General features: G+C 44.6%; 1 protein-coding gene across 1 annotated transcript in view; it reads left to right on the top strand.

Moving 5' to 3' along the window:
* The first annotated feature begins 16,555 nt into the window (after positions 1-16,555).
* PRICKLE2 (prickle planar cell polarity protein 2) overlaps positions 16,556-21,911 on the top strand; it is a 174,486-nt gene continuing 169,130 nt past the window's right edge. Inside the window, exon 1 of the mRNA XM_062201204.1 lies at positions 16,556-16,818. The gene's annotated coding sequence lies outside the window, so the exon portion shown is untranslated. The remainder of the gene's footprint in view (positions 16,819-21,911) is intronic.

Raw genomic sequence — 21,911 nt, 5'->3', positions numbered from 1 at the left:
AAAGTTCTTACCAGCAGTAGTTTGGACTTCAGTGTGACTCAAAGTGCCAGTAAGGATGTAGAGTGTATTCTATTATGGAAAGATGGAGTATATCACCTTTGTGTTCATCTTGTCCCAGTGGAATGGTCAGGAGCTGTTTCCTATCTCTGTCTTAGTAGATTGCCCTGAAGAAATCTGATTTGAATCAGAACCATCCCCATCTCATTGCCTTCCTTATCCACACATTTTCTGAAATAGCATATAGCTAAAGGGAAGGAAAATCGGGCACACCAAAATGTAACAAGATAATGCAAAGCATGGAAATGTTCACTTTTTTTATAGTCCCCACAAAGGACATTTGTCAGTGGATCAAAACCTTTTGAACCAGCTAAAAATACGCTAAGTTGATTTTTTTTTTTAATCACAATTGGTCATTTTTGTTTTGTTTTGTTTTTTATGGAGAGTACATTGTTTTGCTATGATTCTGCCATTTGATAAAAATTGACTTCCCATGGTTCTCATCTGTGTGCCTTTTGAGTATATGTTGACACTCTTGCCTTCTCAGAGAATTTATTTCATTCAGCTGCACTCTCTTATCTTGGAGTAGAGTGGCCTCTCCTTGTATTTGTGCAGGTGCTGGGTTTTCTGTTGTTGTTTTGCATGGTTGTGATTTTAATGATCTGTTCTGGACCCCCTGTGTCGCCTTTGTTTGGGCATTCTGAGAATTTGACTTCAGTTTTGAAAGGTATAGAATGCATTTACCATAGGTTAAGGATTAGGTAGATAAGAATAGGTTGGACTTCTATTTTAGATCACAAAGAACAGAAAACTGGCTTTCTTGTAGAAACTAACCTCTCTGTTGATTGTGTAAAGTGTAGGAATAATTGTCACTTTTGAGAACTAAAGTGCAATTAATGTAGACACTTGATTATAATGAACTAAGCCTTTTATTCAATTTCTTATGAATGACAAGGCTGTTAAAATATGCTCTTGAGTGTACAGTCAAGTGATTATTTTTTCTTATTTCGGTGTTAAAGAGCACTGACTTGTGGGTCCTTTCATAACTATGTTTGCATAATTAAAGGAAAAGTAGAAAAAATGCACAGTAAGTTATTTACAATTGGATATATTAACAAGGTGAGTTTCAAGCATGAGAGAGGCAGCGATTCACTTTATATACTTTAAATTTTAAAATCTTGTGTTGTTTTTGTGATTTATTTGGCTGAAATAAAATGCATGATGAAATGAGGAAGTGCATGACCTAACAAATGTGAATTAATGAAATCTGGGGCCGGCATTTGGCCTAGTGATTAAGACTTCAGTTAAGATAAGCCCACAGCCCATGTCTGAGTGCCTGGCTCCAGCTTCCAAGTCTAACTTCCTGTCTGTTGCAGATCTTGGGGAGGCAGTAGGTGGTGGCTTACATGGTTGGTTCCCTAGCACTGAGAGCCCTCATGCTCCATCCCAGCTCAGCTCAACCCATCCCCAACATTTAGGGTGTAACCAATGGATGTTAGCTCTCCTTCTCTACATCTCTCTCTGGATCTTGAATTAAAAAAAAAAAAAGTAGGTAATGACAACTGAACCTTATTTGCTGTACCTCTTCAGTGTTTATTTTTGTGTGTCAAAAGTTTTTAGTCCACACATTTGGTGTGTGGACAGGTAGAGGTACATTTAAGAAATATATTTATTTGAAAGGCAGTGTGACAGAGAGAGATCTTCCATTTGCTAACTTACTCCCTAAATGGCTGTGATAGCTGAGACAGCGCCAGGCTAAAGCCAGGAGCAAGGAACTCCATCTGGGTCCCCAGTAAGGGTGACAGGGACTCAAGAATATGAACCATCCTCATCTGCTTCCTGGATACATTAGCTGGGAGCTAGATCAGAAGAGGAGGTGCTGAGACTTGAACCTGAACTCTGACATGGGTTATTGGTGTCCCAAACAACAGCTTAACCTACTGTGCTATAGTTCCTGCCCGCATTGGAGTATTTTTGATCTACTGCTTTCATTACCCCAAATGTATTCCTATTGAGATTTCCTTAGGGAACTAGTATTTAGTGTCTTGATCATTGACATAATTGCTCACACTAAACAATGCTTTCATAGCTACTGGATTAGATAAGTTTGTTGCAGTACAAAAATGGATCGAGTTGAGTCAATGTCATGTTGTTTAGGTACTCTGGAGCCAGACTGACTGGCTTTGAATTCTGGCTTTGTCATATTTTAGCTGTGTGGCCCAAGTTAGCAGATCTCTGTGTACCTCAGTTTCCCTCATCTATGAAATAAATAAGAGTACTGCCCCCAATAGGTTGTAATTAATTGGCAATAACTGGGTTAATTGATATAAAAGCCCTTTGAAGAATGCCTGGCACAATGTAACAACTGTCTTAATGACCTTATGCTGTTAGACAAAACAAGAAACAAAACCTACCAAATTTAGTAGCCTATAAGAACACACATGTAGTAGTTCTTAGATTTGGGTTGGCTGAGAAGTTCTTTTGGCCTCCCTTGACTGGTGGGTCAGGAGCAACTGGGCTTGTTCACGTGGCTGTGGCCACAGTCAACAGCAGAAAGATAGCAATATTCCGGTGTGAATTGCTTGCCAAGCCTCTGCTTCTGTCATATTTGCTAAAAGCCGGTTGGCCAAAGCCAGACACATAACCAAGCCCAGAGTCAGTGTGGGAGGGGACCCCTCAAGGACATGGGTATAGGTAGGAAACCCAATCATACCATTTTCATAGGTAATCTACTTCAAACACTACATAAGCATTAGCTGCTCTTATTATCATCATCATCATTATTATTATCATCTCTCCAAACCTAAAGCTACCGAAATTAACTGCTGTTGAGTATGTCTTTAGTTAGTCATTAGCATTTGCAGTTTCCAAATATTGTGGAAGCCTCAAAAATTAATACTTGCAGCAAGAGAGTTTTTAAGAGGAGCTTATTCTGCAGGGCTGAAATTATTGTTTTCGTTACAAACTGTAGCTGTCCCTACTGGTCTCCCTGGGAGCATTTTGCAGGTTATAAAATACAGCGATTACTATGGTAATCATATTGCAAGTATGAAATGGCTTTGACCTACTTGTTAAAATGCAGTGTATATTAAAATAAAGACTGTGATCTTAAAGCTAAATGAACTCAGAATAAAAACAGAATAGCAAGTCCAAAGTGCTAGGGAGAGCTTCAGGAGAAAGCAGGGCATTTGATCAAACAGATGCACTTCCTCATTCTCCCTAGTTTTCCTTTGTTGTAATGACCTCCAAGGAAAGACACTGGTCTCAGAGAGCATTTCTGTTCTCTGCCTGACTTTTCTTTTTTTTTTTTTAGATATAGTTTATTTATTTGAGAGGCAGAGTTATACACACACACACACACACAAACACAAACACAGAGAGGGAAGGGGAGGGAGAGAGGCAGAGAGATCACTTTCCAAATGGCTGCAATGGCCTGGGCTGGGCTAGGCTGAATCCAGTAGCCAAGAGCTTCTGTCAGATTTCCTACATGGGTGGCAGGGTCCCAAGCACTTGGGCCATCTTCTGCTCATTTTCTCAGGCCATTAGCAGGGAGCTGGATGGGAAGTAGAAGAATCAGGACTCAAACTAGTACCCAGATGGGATGCTGACATTGCAGGTGGTAGCTTAACCTGTTCAGGTTGGCCTCTGCCTGACAGTCGTTTACCAATAATAAGAGCTCAATAACAAGCTGGAGTAACTTTGTGGTAGGTTACTATGCCAGGTCTTTCAGTGCACTATCTCAGTTTCACATCATTGACATTTCCACAAACAGGAATCATAATTCTTCTTTGATAAGTGAGGACACTGAAGCTCAGAGATGATAAATGAGTTGCCTCAAGCATGCGAGCCCCTTCCTCCCAAAAGCTTGGATCTCTGAGGCCATGTACAATAGAATTCTTAGACCTAAAAGAAGTTGGCCACAATCACATGAGTTGATTTGGTTTCCAGAAGACTCCCTTCTTGGTGCTTTCCCATTGCTTTTGTAAATAGCTTCATTCAGCCATGCCAGACTGCATGGTAATTGCTGTGTTAGTCGGCAGATGGGGCCCCTGAGAGGGTGTCTTGGAGTTAAGGCTATCCCAGGTGAGAGCTGGAGGAAGAGAATGAGTTCCCCAGGGCAAAGGTCCTGGTCTGTGCATCAGGTACCAGCAAGCATAAGAGCGGAAATGCAGAGGCCCTGCAAGCAGGTCAGCTTAGCTAAAGTGTGGAGAGTGGGAATCAGGAGCAGTTGTGGTAAGGACAGTGGATGCTGGAAGCCTGAGTCAGATATCAAAAGGCTTTGTGGGCCGGCGCCGCGGCTCAACAGGCTAATCCTCCACCTTGCGGCGCTAGCACACCAGGTTCTAGTCCCGGTCAGGGCGCCGGATTCTGTCCCAGTTGCCCCTCTTCCAGGCCAGCTCTCTGCTATGGCCCGGGAGTGCAGTGGAGGATGGCCCAAGTCCCTGGGCCCTGCACCCCATGGGAGACCAGGAGAAGCACCTGGCTCCTGCCTTCGGACCAGCGCGGTGTGCCGGCCACAGTGCGCCGGCCGCGGTGGCCATTGAAGGGTGAACCAACGGTAAAGAAAGACCTTTCTCTCTGTCTCTCTCTCTCTCACTGTCCACTCTGCCTGTCAAAAAAAAAAAAAAAAAGCTTTGTGAGTCATCTTCCTTTATCCAAGGCTACTGGGGGGCCATGGGAGGGTTTTGAACAGGGAGCGATATGTTCAGATGAATCATTTATTATATCACTGCAGCGATGGTGTATAAAATGGGGTTGGGATGCTGGTGATGGGAGGAGAGAGAAGATCTTTGGCAGAGAATCCAGTTGTTCAGAGACAGCCATGCCTGGACCAGGCTGTAGCAGCAGGAATCGAGAAGTGAAGAGTTTTTGAAGGGCATGTGGAAGCTGTTGGGAAATGGAAGTGGAGAGGGGAGTTGGGATTGACATCTGGTGTCTGAGTTGAGATCTGGATAGATGGTTCCACCATGGAAACAACTCACAGATTGGAAGATGATGTATCCTTTGTAGACAGGTTGACTTGGTGCCCATGGGATCTTCAGGTAGATGTAACAGAAGGTGACTAGGAGGTGTGAGTCTGAGCTTTGGAAGCGATTGCTGGGCTGGAAACGAGAAGAGAGGTCAGCAGCTGCTGTATGCTTCTTTCTCTCGTCTCCTCAGTGGACTTTGTTTTGCTCTTTGTGCTCAGCGTGTTTGTGGATGTCTTTCTGCACCACAATAGAATACAAGCTGCATGCCAGCAAAGATTGGGTCTGTTTTGGTCATAGCCATGTTGCAGCACTGAGAGGAGTGCCTGGCAATGAATGAATTAGCCAGCTGGCAGAGTGAAAGGTGCTACCAGAGACTTGCCCTTGGAGGCTGGGGCAGAAGCTTGAAGGCCCCACTAAAAGGAAGGATAGAGAGAGAGAGGAGCTTTCAAAGAAACTGGAAAGAGGCCTCCACTCTTTGCTCTGAAAGGATCTAATGGTAAAAATTTTGGAAATGTCCAGGACCCAAGCCCGGCAGTTCTTGATGACCCAGAGATTTCTGAAAACAGGGAGAAGAATAGAGTTAAGTAGGCATCCTTTAGTCTCTTTGTTCTTTGTTTTCCTTTTCCTTTCCTGCATTAAAAAGGATGTAGTTAAACAAAACATTTAGAGGATGGATGATGGATAGCTGTCATTTCATTCAGGTCAGCAGGAATTAACGTGATTTTGTCTTTCAGGCCAGGTGGGTCAGTTGGTAAGGGCTCCCCTGCCTGCCGAGTTAGGAAAGATTCTGAGGCTGCTTCCAGGCCTAGCTCTGATCATTTCATGATATTCACTGTGGAAGTTCTACTGCACTGGTGCTATAGTTAATAGGCGTTTGCCACCCTCATTGACAGAATAACCTAGAGGTTTGGGATCTTTAATCTTAAAACCCGAAATTCACAACTCTTTTGAATTGCGTCAGTGTTAGAGCAGTTTGGATTTCAGATTTTGGATTAGAGATGTTCAACCTCAAAGTCGATACAAATATTCCAAAATCTGAAAAACTCTGGAACATGTACGGTCCTACGCATTTCAGATAAGGATCCTCAGTCTGGACTGTGAGTGATGGTTTCCCAGAAATACATTCCATCTCTTGTGGTATGCATTTACTATGAATTCTGCCTTCCTGGGTCCCTCAGACTCTGCATGGTAACTTGTGGTCCCAATTGGTGCTGTTGGTGTTCATTCAGGAGTTAAATCCGGCTGGAGATTGCCTTTTTTACAGCATGCTAGGCTTTTTTGCCTCTCAGGAAAGCTGTGACTCCATAGCTTACGAGTTCAGGCCCTCAATTTTGTCCCTAGTTATTTGTCTTTTAGCATAGATAATTTGGAGACATAATCAACCCCAAGCATTGTAATTATCGGAGTCGTATTAGTTAACCTGCTGGTAATTACAGAATTGAAAGGAAAGTACACACAGGCTAGCTGGTAAATTCAGGTACTAGGAACCCTAATTCTAGACTTCATCCTGGAAAGAAATCTGAAGGTGAAACCTTCATTCTACAAGTAGATTTTTAAAAAGTGTTCAGTAATTACCAAGTTTCAACTCCATGGTAAGACAAGATTGGGTTCTTAGGGGTAAGGAATGCCTTCAGATTTAATTTATTTTAGCTTATAGGTTCTGTACATTCCTTTTCTTCTGATCATGCTCCTGGACAAATGCAAATTCTTGAAATTTTCTTGCTGCACTTACAGCAGAAGGCAGAATATTCAGTGGACAATGCTAGTGGAAGTTTTCCTTCAGGAATCTTCTGAAATTCTCCTAAGTAGGAAACTAAACTTGAATCCCAGTGCTGGAAACTTCACTTTGGTGTCCAGAGGAGATGAGCAGCAGGCCAGCCTTCAATTGCCATATAGACTTTCCATTGGCAGCTCCTGTAATTGATCAACCACTTGACCCTGGGAGAGGGTAATCACATGTCAATAAGTATCGATATATAAATGGCACCTGTCAATGCCAGCTTGTTGCTCTGAGGCAGTTCCATCAGAATGTGAATGTTGATCATGGCAGGCAGTACCTACGATCCCCTGACGTGGAGTTGAGAAGTGGGGCATCTGGGGCCATCACTCAATAGTGATTTACTAAACACCTACTTTGGTAGGCATTGTCAGAAATTCCAGAGACCCTTGACTGCAACCACTGACTTCCCAATGTGAGTTTTTGCAGGAGGAAAGAGTGTGGACCAAAAATACAGACCAAACCTCCCTTAACCCAACAAACCAAAAAACCATGCAAGCACTGAGCAAGCATTTGGTGGTAGCCATGACAGTAGTTTATCAAAATGAGCTGTCACACAGAGGAAAGTACTTTGGGCAGGAGAATCGGCACAGGAGAGAGCAGTGATTCGGTGAATCTTCAAGTGGTCTGACTTTCTCTCTGCTCACAGTGGGCAGAGGCTTCGTGGAGAAAGAAGGATTTAAGCTGGACCTTGGAGGATTGTGGGATTTGGATTGGGGATATCTGGTGCCCTATAACAAATGACAACAAACGTAACCACTTTTGATACTTTTTCATCTTCTAGTGCTGTGGGTCCAAAGTTCAGGCCAGGGATAGCTGGCTTCTCAGGTTTTCAAAAAGCCGAAATCAAGATGTTGGCCATCTGTGTTCTCATGTGGTCCTCTTCCAAGGTCATTTAGGTTATAGGCAGAAGCAGAATTCAGTTCTTTGCAGGGATGGGACTGAGGTTCCCATTTTTGGTATTAACTAGAGGCCTCTCTCAACCCCTCAAGGCCACTCCAAGGTCATTGACATGTGGCCCCCTCCCACTTCAAAGCCATACGTTCAGGATCCCCCCCTGCTGTGACTGTGTCTCCAGGGAGAGCATGGTCTCCTTTAAGAGCTCTCTCAGTCAGACCAGGCTCACTGAGGGTCACCACCGTGTCTTAAAATCAGTTTACTGAGGACCTCACACAAAGCTGCAAAATCCCCTCACTGGGGCACCCCAGTCAGTGTTTGTAAAACTGGGGGGCATGTGTACTCCAAGGGTCAGGAGTCTGGGGTGGCCACCTTAGAATTTGTCTATCACATCATTAAAGGGATTTTGATGTCCAATCTGAGAGCCAAATTAATGATCAAAATAGTGATCAATCTAATGTGGTCTGGCTGGTGACTGATGGTCTGGAGATCCTGACTGGGGTGCTTATATCATGAGCTAAGCCCAGACGACCTCTCTATGCCTTTTTCAGCCACCAGCCACCTCTCCTTTCCTGGCCCTCTCTCTCTTCACACATATACACATTTCTAGGTTGACATTCGTCCAAGTTCTCATTGGGGCAGTTCTCTGCTCAGGCACATTTGGTGATACCTGGAGAGATTTTTGGTTTTCATCATTAAAGGGGATGCTACTGGCATCTGCTGGGTAGAGAATTTAACACAATTATCAAAATTTGACTGTCTTTATGTCATCAATCCCATTTTCCTTTTGTTTGTCTGCTCTCCCTTCTTTTCATCCTTCCTCTTCCTGTCTAAGTATTTTAAAGGAAATCTCAGGCATCTTGTCATTTTCAACTCTTATTTTTTCTTTTATTTGTTGGAGAGACAGATGGAGGTCCCATCTCCTGGTTCACTCTTCAAATGCCCACCATGGCCAGGACTTGGCTAGGATCAAACTGGGATCTAGGAATTCAGTCTGTGTCTCCTATGTGTGTCATAGGGACCCAGTAATTTGGGCCATCACTTGCTATGTCTCAGGATTTGTAAATTTTTAAAATGTATTTGTTTAAGAGAACAAGAATGTTATTTTAGCCTTACATATCTACATGTTTCTCTGAAAAGCATGGGTGTTTTCTTATGTAATGCCATCTCACTTAATAATACTAACAATAGTTCCTTGTTCTTATTTAGTTGGGGTGTCAAACTTTGAGTGGTGAGAATGGTCAAAGGGTTTGAAGCCAATCCTTGATAGAACCGGGTTGCTGGAAGACAAGGCTCAGTTCTTGAAGGATGTTGGGTGGAATAGGGCTGACCTTGCTCTCTATGAGCCACAAGGGTGGAACGTTGGCTGTGAGCCTCTACAAGGAAGACCTTAATCAGGGAGCTGCCTTGCACCTTTCTGGTCTGGAGGTGTGGAGTGTGAGCACACTATGGAAATGTTTCATTCATTCATTTTATGAATAGATCTCAAGTGCCTGGAGTCTTAGATGCTGAGGACACAGTCAAGAACACAAAATGCATGTTGGCTGCTGTTGCTGTAGATTTCTACCTATAAAACTGGAATTTGCAGTGTTTTTGTATATTATAATGACAAATCATGTACATAGCATTTAGTAAAAGCATATTAACCAGAAATCATGGCAGGTGGCATGCAAATGACTGAGTTTGTAGTTGGGGAAAACCTATCTACATTTTATGTATCACAGAGCTACTTGTGGTCAGTCATCTTTTAATTCCTCATCCATACCTTCATCAGTGACAGCTGGTTGAAATGTAAATATGTCTTGTGTTATCCTAAGTCTGAAAATACCTTTTGGGATATCAAGGTCAACCCCAAGGTCTCCAGAGCATCCTTTTTATATGGATGCTGTATTCTTTATTTTTATTTATCCCCTTCCTTTTTCTCTTTCTCTTCCTTATTCTCTCATTCTTGCATGCTCGCTCGCCCTCATCCCCTCCCCCTAATATTTCATTGGAGTTTATGTAACTGAATTAATTAGACCTGTTTCTCAAGGAGTTGGTTTTCTATAAAATTCACTTTGCAGTTGGCATGACAGAAGAGCTGGCATATGAACCAAATGTGACAATTTGTTCTTTGTATCTGAATCAGGCAGGGTTGGGCTTACTGCTTATCTGTTGTCCGTTTATATGATTCTGTCCTCTGCAGCAACTGAGCTTGGGTATTTTTGTGATTGACTGGGTACTGGTGGTGAGCGCTGATTGGACGTGGAGCTGCTTAATGGGGACAGACCCTATCTCCTTAGGTAGTGTTACAGTGTCCCCAGGATATAAAGTGTCTGTATGGAAGCAAAGAAGGGCTTTCCTTTTCCTTTGTTCAGCTGATGATATCTGGACCATTTAGTAGAGTAAAATGATTAAAATGTTAATTGCTGTTCTGTGTTTTTATTCATTTTGTCTTTCTGGAATGTATTCACTTTATAGACATTTCTGCCTGTTGATGCATGTTAAGTCCTCAAACATCTTCAAATTATCTATATTTAATGTCATCTTGTGTGGGGTGGGAATGCACTTTGTAGCTATCAGGGAGACCACAGGAGGTAGGCTTTTCCATTTAGTCAGTTTGCCACAGAATACAAAGGCTATGAAGAGTTTGACTTCATATCTTCAAAGCTCATCAGAAATATTCCAAGCTATAGGTTTTTGCCTCTCACAGCAACTTTTCAAATATGGAGGTTCTCCTCGGGTGCCCCTGCTACTGTTGCTGAATTTAAAATGCCACAGGAAGAAGGAAAGATCTTTTCTGTTTTCTCATCTGTGGAATGAGGGGGTTGGACTTAGCTATGAGATGTCAAATTTATAGCACCAGAGCTGTCGCTCCTTATCCAACCTCATGACAGACATCACTAATCAATCATAGCCATGCTTTCTTCCCTCAGACTTCTCGTCAAGTCAGCGTTTCAGGAAGCCATTACTAATCAATCAGTGTTCACCCAAGAGATGAAATCTTTTTGCCTTTCTGTAACAGTTGTTGTTTAATTCCTAGAATGTGCTTGAGATGACTCACAAAATTCGATAGCCATTGGATGGTAGGAGGAAAACTGTTGAAGGGCTTGGTTAGTGTAAAGTGAAGAAGATCTTGAATGACTGCATGTAATGCTCCTGGAAAGCAGGCATCATGTTTCCTTCTTGTTTTTCCATGTTTACTCAGCCTATAGGTGAGTCTGTTTCTCAAAGGAGACACTATATAAATGATTGCTAAATGCAGCGTGAAGGAATGAATGAAAGACATGTTGTTGGCCAATTCTTTTCACCTCTCCAAGACTTCACAGTTCAGTGCTTCTTTTAAAGGGCAGGCACAAGCCTTGCCATTATTGAATTTAATCCACTTTAATTCAGGTCTCCCCTCTGGATCGGCTAGATCGCTTTGTGTTCTTATCAACAGAGCGAACACTCGGGCAACCTGGCATCTGTGGCTGGACTTTACAAGTCTGTCTTGCATGCCCCTTTCCAGCCATTCACAAACCTACTGAGTAACAGAGAGGAAGGTCCACACACTTCTTCCCCTGCTTGACTCTGAATTCTTTCAACGTGATATGTGGGTGGGAATCTGAAGGTTTAATGATATGGAGGGAATTCTCTCACAGTTTCAGGATTTAACTCTGGAGAGAATCTCTTCTTTGACACTTACCATATGCAGCCTATATTAGTTATTTTGGGGGAAGTAGACTTTAAATTCCTTTATGAGAAGGTCCAGGTCTGTAACTCTGTGTTTTGATGACATGATAATGTGCCTTTTATAGGGTAGGTAGTAAACATTTCAGATTTCTCGGGGTAGTCTCATGAAAATCGGCTGAAGCGTGCATTGTCTTTCATGTTTAGGAGTCGTCTGCGCAAACAGAAGAGATTTATTTTTCCACTCAGGCACTGGATTTTATCCATTAATAATATTAGATCTCCATTTAGTAAAAATCACTTCTAGACTGGACACTCTGCTAAATGCTTTAGATAATATATATTCCTGAACCCCACAACAACCCCAAGAATCAGGGTTATGAATTCCATTCTACAGATGAGATAAATGAAGCCTAGAGCAGTTACACAATTTGGAGATGGTCATAAGACAGTAAGTGGAAATGCTGGGATTTTTTTAAAAAGATTTATTTTTTATTTTATTTGAAAGTCAGAGTTACACAGAGAGAGGAGAGGCAGAGAGGTCTTCCCTCCAATGGTTCACTCCCCAATTGGCTGCAATGGCCAGAGCTGCGCTAATCCGAGGCCAGGAGCTTCCTCTGGGTCTCTCACACGAGTGCAGGGGCCCAAGGACTTGGGCCATCCTCCACTGCTATCCCAGGCCACAGCAGAGAGCTGGATAGAAAGTGGAGCAGCTGGGACTCAAACCGGTGCCCAAATGGGATGCCAGCGCTTCAGGCCAGGGTGTTAACCCACTGCGCCACAGCACCGGCCCCAGAAATACTGGGATTTAAAGGGAGACCTGGGGTGGGCATTTGGCCCAGCAGTTGAGATGCCTGCTTCACATGTCCAGGTGCCAGTGTTCAAGTTCTGGTTTCAATCCAAATTCTAGTTTTCTGTTAATGAGCACCATGGAAGGCAGCAGGTGATGGTTCAAAAAGCAGTGTGGTCCCTTCCACCCACATGGGCATTCTGGAGTGAGGTCTCAGATCTTGGCTTGAGCCTAGCCCTAGCCATTGCAGGCCTTTGGGGAGTGAACTAGCGGATGAGAATCTGTCTGGCTCTGCCTCTCAAATAAATAACTGAATACATTCATTCATACCTAGTCCTAAAATCTTTTCCCTTAAAGCAGCAATTTGCTTAGTGCAGATATTACTTCCTATGGGAAGTCTGCCCTTAGTTGCCACCTCTGCATTTAATGTTAAGAAAGATGCCTTTTTTCCATGTTTCCATAGTCGTTTAGCTTCCCTAGGATGCCCTGTGATGGGGTGTTTACCTTCTGCCTCTCCTGTAAGAGTAAGAGTTTTAAGGGCAGGAGCTCTGGGTTTTTTGCTTTTTTTTGGCTGATTTTTTTAAAAAAGATTTATTTATTTGTTTGAATAGCAGAGTTACCAAGAGGCAGAGGCAGAGAGAGAGAGAAAGAGAGAGATCTTCCACCTGCTGGTTCACTCCCCAAATGGCTGTAATGGCCGATCTGAAGCCGGGAGCCAGGAGCTGCTTCTGGGGAGATCACCACCACTTTGCCCTGGTAGCCAGGTGCCATATATCATGTACAGCTAAGTCTTTAGGAACCTACATCATTGAGCAGTCATTGTCCTTGGGGATGAGATTCCAGGAAATGTCATCCAACTTCAAATACTGAATGGTAGAAGTTGTTTCTCTTCTGGGCTACTATGTGCCTTCTGCCTGTACTTCTGTCATTGCATTATTAAACTTTTATTTTTTTATTTCAGTTTATTAACTACTTTTATGAATAATTAATACTGCAAATGTTCTTACAGTTCATTTATCCTGCTTGAGATATCTTGTACTTATTGAGTGTGAGGATTCATGAGTTTTATAAATTCTGGAAAATTTGCAGCCATTATATCTTCTATTATTGCCTCTTGCAATTTCTGCAGTCTTTCCCTATGGGAGTCCTATTAGACATGGGTTGGCCCTTCCCATTTTGTTCTTCATATCTCTTAACTTCTCTTACATATATTTATTGTTTCATTTTATCCCATTATGCTTGATTTTGTGTAGTATTCTTAGATCTATATTCCTTTCTTTGGTAGGTTTCTAATTTCTTTTTTTAATCTATGAATGGAATCTTTTTATATTAGTGAATCATGGAAGAAGAATAGTCAGCATGTCTCATTGTTTTTGAAAGTTTCAGTTCTAGCTTCGATGTTTTATATAATTTTAAACTTTTACATTTCATCTTCTTTTTCAGCTGTTGTTTTATGACCTCTAATTCCTGAGCCTCTGGCCCACCTGTTGGTTGACTTGTGACTTAGCAGGGTCTTGAATGCTATTTAATTGACTGTTGGGAGCTCATCCTCTGCAGGACTGGTTATAACCTGGGTTGTAGAAGTGACTCTCCAGGGAAATTTGCCATTTGCTGAATGAGGCCAGTTTTTATATTAATTTTTCACTTAGATCTTCCTGATTCTGACTTTTGTTATTTACACTTCAATCTCGAGAAAGTCACAGGCCTCGGGTTTCTAATGCTCAGCTGAAGCTTTCCCCCTCATTGCAAACCGAAGTGGAGACAGACAAGTTTCTTCGAGCTGCTTTTTGTTTTGGTTTCTGATTGATCCATTTGAAAGGCAGAGTGACAGAGAGGGAGGGAGGGAGGGAGACAGAGACAGAGACAGACAGAGACAGAGACAGAGACAGAGAGAGAGAGAGAGAGAGAGATACCATCCATCAGCTGGTTCTCTCTCCAAATGGCCATAATGGCCCCAGACTGGGCCTCGCCAAAGCCAGTAGTCAGGAACTCCATCCTGGTCTTGCACTTGGCTGGTAGAGGCCTAAGCAATTGGGCCGTCTTTCACCGCCTTTCCAAGCACATTAGCAGGGAGCTAGATCAGAAGTGGAACACTTGACTCAAACACTTGAACCTGTGCAACAATATGGCATTGCTGGCATTGCAAGTGGCATCTTAACCCACTATGCCACAATACTGGCTCCTCACTGGCCATTTTTAAAATTGATATACTCACTCAGTGTACATCCCTTAGTAAGTATTCCTGGTTTTATACAACCTGAGTTTCTTCCTGTTCTGAGGGGCCTTGTCTCTCTTCCACATGGGCATTAAAACCTTAGCCCTGGGGAGCCAAGACAAACCTTTTTGCAGATGGCAACCACTCTCTTCATAGCCAACACAAATTTCCATGCCTTCCACTATTTTTCTCTTATTTTCAATTGCCTCTTTATTTCTACTACCTGAATGTTGTCCTTTCTTTATTGCCAGTCAGCCGTGCATGTAAAATAAACTTTTTTTAACTTTCTATATCATATCTAGGTACTTGGAGAGTGGGGATTTTCAGGCTGTCATCATTGGCCATTTTGCCCAAACGTTCTTAAAAACTCAGAGTAGGGACCAGTGTTATGGCATAGTGGGTAAAGCCATCACCTGTGAAGCCAGCAACCCATATGGGTGCCTGTTCAAGTCCCAGCTGCTCCTCTTCTGATCCAGCTCCCTGCTAATGGCCTGTGAAAGCAACAGAAAATGCCCCAATGGCCTGGGCCCCTGCTACCCATGTAGGAAACCTGGAAGAAGCTCCTGGCTCCTGGCTTTGGTCCAACCCTAGTCATTGCAGCCATTTGGAGACTGACCCGGGATGGAAGATCAATCTGTTTCTCTCTCTCTCTCTCTCTCTCTCTCTCTCTTTCATTGTGCCTTTCAAACAACATAAAAATAAATCTTTAAAAATAAAACTCAAGGTAAAATATTCAAATGGTACATATGGATGCATGTTAAAATATTGATCTCTTTCCCATTCTAGATCTGCCTTGTCAGAGATAATAACCTTTACCATTTTCTTAGGTAGTTCTAGAAGCATTTTATGTATTTATAGTATACCTATGTGTGCTGAACATATGAAGATTTACTTATGCAAGCAGTGATATGTTTGACCCTTTGCACCATACTTAGCAATATATTTTGGAGCTCTTTGCATATTGGGGCACTTAGCCCTGCCTCTATATATTCTCATGACTGTATTGTATTCTATTACATGGATATACCATAATTTATTTAACCATTCCCCTATTCTTGAATAATTGTGTTTCCAGTTATCTTGATGTTAGAATGTATCCCACAGTACACAGTCCTCTACTTATGTCTTTGCTCAGTACCATTTAATGCAATTCTCTGAATTTATCCATTTCACTTAGCTCCATCATCCTACCTCACCTCCTTATGCCCTCACAATGAATTCCTTATGACCAAAGTCTTTGTCTTTCATTGGTGGACCCAGTACCTGGCATGGGACGCCTGGCACTGAGTCAGCACTTCATTCATGAATGACTGTGCTCACCAAGAAGCTAGCACACCAGGCAGAGTTCATCCTAACCCCTGAAAATGTATGTTATTCCCAGTAATAAGGATAGCTGTTGGCTACTCAGTATCCTGTAGCTGTTGACTGAGCACTTCTTGGAGTCTAGACGCGAGCTAATGCAGTCTTTACAACCCTGGGAGATGGTCAAATTCATGACCGTGCTTGACAGAGATGGCAACTGGGACCCGGGTGATGTAAGAGGCAGAGGCCGGATCTGAACGCGGTTCTGTCTGAAATCAAAGCTTGGCCTCTTCCTACTGTTTGTTAATTAACAATCGTATTGGCACAGCCGACCGAGGACGTGTTTAACTGTTCATGCCTCCGTTTATTGGGTCAAGTCAATCAACAGATATTTACTGAGAGCTCACAGTGTTCCAGGCAGGCAGTGATACACCTTGTTGATGGATGAAATCGTTCTACCCTGGTGGAACTTGGGGTGTAGAGGGAGACACAGATTCAGCGAGGCAGTGCAAGTATGATGCACGTCTGGAAGGTGGCATTCGCAGGGTCCCCTGAAACCCATGGCTCCCCAGAAGGTCAGTTGGATGGACCTTGACAGGTGGGGGTGAGGCGAGGAGGTGGGCAGGAGGGGTGCAGGTCAAGGGTCTGAGACGTCCCCTTTCTTCCTCGCACTCTGCACCATCTAAGCTTGGCCTTTGATCCGCTGCCAGCTCTGGGGACCTGTGCAGGCAAAGGCCTCAGAGCCAGTGTCCTTCGGCTTCTCGAAGGTGGCTGAGTAGCCCCCCTCCCCAACCCCCCATCAGCACTTTCTAATTTTAAAGCAGTAGCTCCCCTGATTGAAATCTCAATTTGGGAACAGGCCGATGATTGGCCTGTGCCTGGGAATTTTCACCAATAAGCAGAGCGCGAGGTGAGGAGGCGTCCCTTTAAGCAGCCGGGAGGCAGCCCGGAGAGCTTGGAGCTTCTCTGCCCAGGACCTGAGAGATTTGCTTGGATCCGGAGCTGCGCACACAGCAGCTGCCGCCCCGGGAATGTTACTCGCCTTACACAGAACCCGGACAGGGCCCCCTCCGGCTCCAGGCAGTCGGCGGCCAACGCCCCGCTGGGCTCCTTAGCCGGACCCCCTGCCCTTGGGTCGGCGGCCCCCCTCTCCCTGCCTCCCCCAGGTCCGCGGGCGGCGGAGGCGCTGCAGCAGCCGAGCCATGCTAGGTTGAGCCGGGTAAGTGGCCCCCGTCATGGCAGGGGCGCGTGAGGAGGGGGCGCAGGGGTGGAGAGCCCCGGATTTCACTTGGGAAGGGGGCCTTGCATTGGAGTCTGCGCCCCGGGACGGATGCTTCCTGCTGCGCAGACGCTGGGAGACGGGAACCCTGCGGAGGGGACCCAGGGTCACTTTGGTCCCAGTGTCTGCCAGCTGTCACGCAGTCACTTTATTAACCCACAGTGGTGATCATGGTAACAGGAGGAGCAGATGATGTTGTTTCTGTATTAGGACTTTTTCGAGGGGAAACACTTCAAACTTCCCGAACTTGATTTTATTTTTAAAAACAGTTTGTTCATTTCTCTTAAATATTTAAAGTGCATTTAGTGCTGTTGACCTACTTACTCATTTTCCTTAAATTACTAAAACAACTGCGTTCCTTCATGTCTCCAGGAAGATCTGCTTTAAAACATGATTGACGTTCTCCTGCTCTGTTTTCTATTTTGTGCTTATATCTTCCAAAATGGAAAAGCTGCTATTTTCCCCGGAACTTGAGAAAGTCGTTCTTGTCTCCTTGATGGACTTGTATGTTAAGCAACTCTAGATTGGATCATTTATTCTCTGAACTGTGGGGTGGAGGGATGGTGGCAGGGAGGTCCCCTCCCAGGGCAGCCTGCCTCCTCTCCAGACCAGAGTTTGCCGTTTGTAGGAAGCAGTTGCGAATGGGAGAGTTAATCTCTGCTCCTCCAGGTCATATCTGCTGTGAGAGCTGGGACTTGTAAGACTGGCATTCTGCGTCTCTTGGATACTTGTGCAGCTGTGTGCCCTGGGAAATTTTAAACCAAAATAATGTGGAGAGTTGGAAGGTGGGTGGGTAAGGCTTAAAAGATGCCGTTTCAGCTCTCTCCCCACCCCACCCCACCCCATCGCCATCTGTTCACTGGAGTGTACCTAAGCAAGAAGCTGGGAGCCAGAACCTAATGCAGAGGGTCAGTTTGTTTTTTCTTTTTCTTTTTCCTTCTTCTTCTTTTTTTTTTTTTTTAAAAAGATGAGGCAGCTGGAAGACATGCCTTCCAAAAGTGGAGCAGAGTCTGAGGCGGGGATTGCCAAATTCCATTTCCGCCCATCTTACATTATTTTGGCTTTTCACAGCCCTCCTTGTGCAGGGCCGGCCTTTCTTTGCAGTTGTTTAGGTGGTATGAATCATTTGTATACTTTGGGCTCCCTGCTCTCTGCACACAGATGTTTTAATCTGCGCAGCTCGTGGAGTCATTAGAGCGCTGGACATGGCCCTGTCTGCGCAGACAGAACAGATACTACTTGGGGAGGCGGTCCTGGGGCCTTTCCTTTGCGAAGCGGCCGTTGCCAAATCTTCCCAGCCATTGGGCAATTCAGATAAAGGTGTCAAGTGAGCTGAGCAGGGAAGAATTTATATGTGCAGCTAATTCTGCTCGTCCTCCAATAAAACATCTTCCCATGGGGGCCCAAATGTGGAGGATGGGGGAGGGTCATAAACATGATCCTGTGTTCTTCGTCACCGACTCCCCTGCTCTCCCTGGATTTCTGAGAACCTGCCAGGAGAAACTGCACTGGATGGAAGTTTCAAGAAATGCAGACCAGAAATCAGGACAAGCCCTCCTTCAGCGACTTTTATTTCTGTTTGGAGGAAAGGAACACTTTGTTAGAATAACAAATCGTGGCTGCATTTCAAAAGCAGAAAAAAAACGGTTCTTGTTCTGAAGGCAGATTCATTTTAAGAGTGTGAATCATTTGGTTTAGGTTCCTTTTTTTTTTTTTTAACTTTTTTTTTTTCTTTTGCGGTGGAGGCTTGGAGATGATTAAACGTCCTGTCTGCAGGAAGTTACCAGGAGATTTGAGTATTTTCCTGAATCAGCCTCAGATGGTGCACAGCTTTGGGTATAATACAAGAAAGCTCTGTTACAAGGCGATCTTTCTTCAACGATCCCGCAGCCTTGCTCCGTCTCGCAATCTACTCTTTCAAGAAGTCTTTTCTTTTTGATTTGGGGGGCTTGTACTTCCATTTAAGAAACCGAACAAACGCTCCCCTTCCCTCCGTGGGCTTTTCGAGAAGGAATTTATTTCTGAGACAGTTTTATCGAGCCTGCTTCCCCGCCAGCCCCTCTCCCACCCGCCTCAGCAGGAAAAACTCTTGGCTCCTTTTCCCCAGACTTCCTGGAAGCCAGGATTGCTAACCTTAGGGACGCTGAGGCCTGGGGGAATGAGAGGGCGGCCTTGGTTTGAACCAGCACCCGCCAGTTGGGTGGTGACATTTATGGTCTTTGTGGAGCTGTTTGCAGAAGAGGCAGAGTGGCTCTGGGTTGGGTTTACCCCCATGTGCACCAGCCACGCGGAAAATGGGCCATTAGAAGACGGCGAGGGACAAGGGAGGAATACAACATGTTGCTTTGCGTAACTGTGTGTGCCGAGATCTGTGGTTTTTAATAATTGGGGAAAAAAAGAACATATCTCAGAGATGCTGTGTTCCCCAAGTTATTTCTCTTAATCTTTCCTGTAAGATACCCAGTCACATTAAGTGCTTCCTGGCTATGTAATAAAACAAAGAACAGCTCTGGGTGGATATAAACTCAGTGTGATATTCTGCTGTCAAAGAAAGGAGGCAGAGGTAATAATTTTTTTTAGCTATCAAAGTACAGAGTGGTAATCCCAGTTAGATATAACAAAACTTGACAGAAATCACCCTGAGAGTTTAAATGTAATGTACCAAAAAAGTTTCTTTAATATTTGTGTGTGTGTGTGTGTGTATTTTTTTTTTCCAAAATCTGAATGACAAGGGGTTCTTTTCCTGGATGCAGAGTATTTTATGATCATGGAAGAGGTCTGTGTGAGTGAGTGTGTGTGAGTGCATTTGAGAGAGAGAGAGAGGGAGGAGAGATGGTCTTTTTTTTTTTTCCTGCCCTGCTGCGCTTGTGATGAGCAGAGGAGAACGCCTGTGTGCTAAGATTGCAATCTGGATGACTTCCAGAAGCATGGAAGAATGGAAGATGTAGGGCTGGTGGAGGGAACAGACACAGGTACTGAGGGACTCAGTGTCTGGGAAAACTCATGAATGATTTCCCTGCAAGGTTAGGGCAGAGGCCTCTGGGAATTCTTTGCATTTGACTTTTGCAGCCAGGCTGGGTATGGAAATCCCTGCACCTATCATGATGGTCTCCTGCCTCACAAAACACCTTCCCAAGCAAGATCAACCCAGAGAGTGTGTACGTGATGCTGCTTAGCACATATTTGAAAGTTTGCTTCTTACCACTTTTTATTTTAAAAGAAAAAACAAGACAAGACAATGGCTGTTTGATTCCTCGAGAATATTGGCAAAATATTACTCTGCTTTTGCCTGGACTGGTAGAATTAGTCACTGGTGTTGGTATATTTTATTCCAATGATGGACAATTCTGGGAATGAACAAATATTCACTGAATTAGATTTCAGCTTAAATTGTTATTATATTTTTAATCTCTAGTTTGTTTAGAGGTTCATGTTAGCATGTTACGTGGGATGGCAGTAAACAGATGATGGCTGCTCGCTTCCTGTCCTTTTTTATTTATTTGACAGAATTAGAGAGAGAGAGAGAGAGAGACAGAGAGAAAGGTCTTCCTTCCGTTGGTTCAACTCTCCCCCCCCCCCCCTCCCCAATAGCCGCTTATGGCTGGCGCTGTGCAAATCCAAAGCCAGGAGCCAGGTACTTCCTCCTGGTCTCCCATGCGGGTGCAGGGGTCCAAGCACTTGGGCCATCCTCCATTGCCCTCCCGGGCCACAGCAGAGAGCTGGACTGGAAGAGGAGCAAGTGGGACTAGAACCCAGCGCTCATATGGGATGCCGGTGCCACAGGTGGAGGATTAACCAAGTGAGCCACGGCGCTGGCTCCTGTGCTTTTTTTTTTTTTAACCATAGACTGAATGTCTTACCATCTTTCTCGGATTTCTCTGTGCAAAAGGGTATCCTTTAGAAAGTCTGTCTCAGGAGGTCTATGGGGAGACCTGGAAATCTGCACATTGAGAAGCAGCCCAGGGCAGGCATCTAGTGCAGCGATGGATTCTGCCTGGGACACCTGCGTCCCATGTCACAGTGCTTGGGCTCTAGTCCAGCTCTGCTGTCCATTCCAATTTCCGATATTCCTGGGGGAAATAGTGGGTCATGGCTCAAGTAGCTGGGATCCTGCCACCCACATGGAAGACCTGGATGACAGACAACCTAGCCCTAGATGTTGTGGGCATTTGGAGAATGAACCAGTGGATGGAAGATTCCTCTCTCTCTCTCTTTGTCAAATAACAGGAAGCCTAAGAGGAGAACCATGGACTTCCTCTTGAGAAGTACTTTGCTATTTGTTTGTTGCCTTTTAAAAATCATCACAACAGGCCTGAGCCGTGGCTCAATAGGCTAATCCTCCACCTTGTGGCTCCAGCACACCGGGTTCTAGTCCCGGTCGGGGCACCGGATTCTGTCCCGGTTGCCCCTCTTCCAGTCCAGCTCTCTGCTGTGGCCCGGGAGTGCAGTGGAGGATGGCCCAAGTGCTTGGGCCCTGCACCTGCGTGGGAGACCAGGAGAAGCACCTGGCTCCTGCCTTCGGACCAGCGCGGTGTGCCGGCCACAGTGCGCCGGCCGCGGCGGCCATTGGAGGGTGAACCAACGGCAAAGGAAGACCTTTCTCTCTGTCTCTCTCTCTCTCTCACTGCCCACTCTGCCTGTCAAAAAATAAATAAATAAATAAAAATAAAAAGTCATCACAACAATCCTATGGGATTGGTGCTATTAACATTCCCATTTCCCAGATGAAGGAGAATAAGCGCGAAGAGGTTCAGGAACTCTGCTGGGTCACAAGGCTCTTCAGTGGCCATGAAGGGGACCTTTATGGAGCTCTGACTGTCCAGTGCCTGTGTCCATGCCCTCTGACACATGCTCCTGTGGTCTGAGGTCCTCTCTTTACCATGTGTACCTAGCAGCAGCCCCTAGCCTGGCTCTCGGTGCCCAAGGAGGCTTCTCCAAGATGCGAGCTTTTAGTAGGCAGTAGTCCTGAAGACCCACGGATGCAGTCCACTGTGATGGCCGTGGGGAGGCTGCACAGGGCTGGAGGCCGTAGC

The sequence above is a fragment of the Lepus europaeus genome, chromosome 9 (genome assembly GCF_033115175.1).
Source record: "Lepus europaeus isolate LE1 chromosome 9, mLepTim1.pri, whole genome shotgun sequence".
Lineage (NCBI taxonomy): Eukaryota > Metazoa > Chordata > Mammalia > Lagomorpha > Leporidae > Lepus > Lepus europaeus.
Note: the sequence above shows the minus strand (reverse complement) of the source record. Positions and strands in the feature narration are given on the sequence as shown.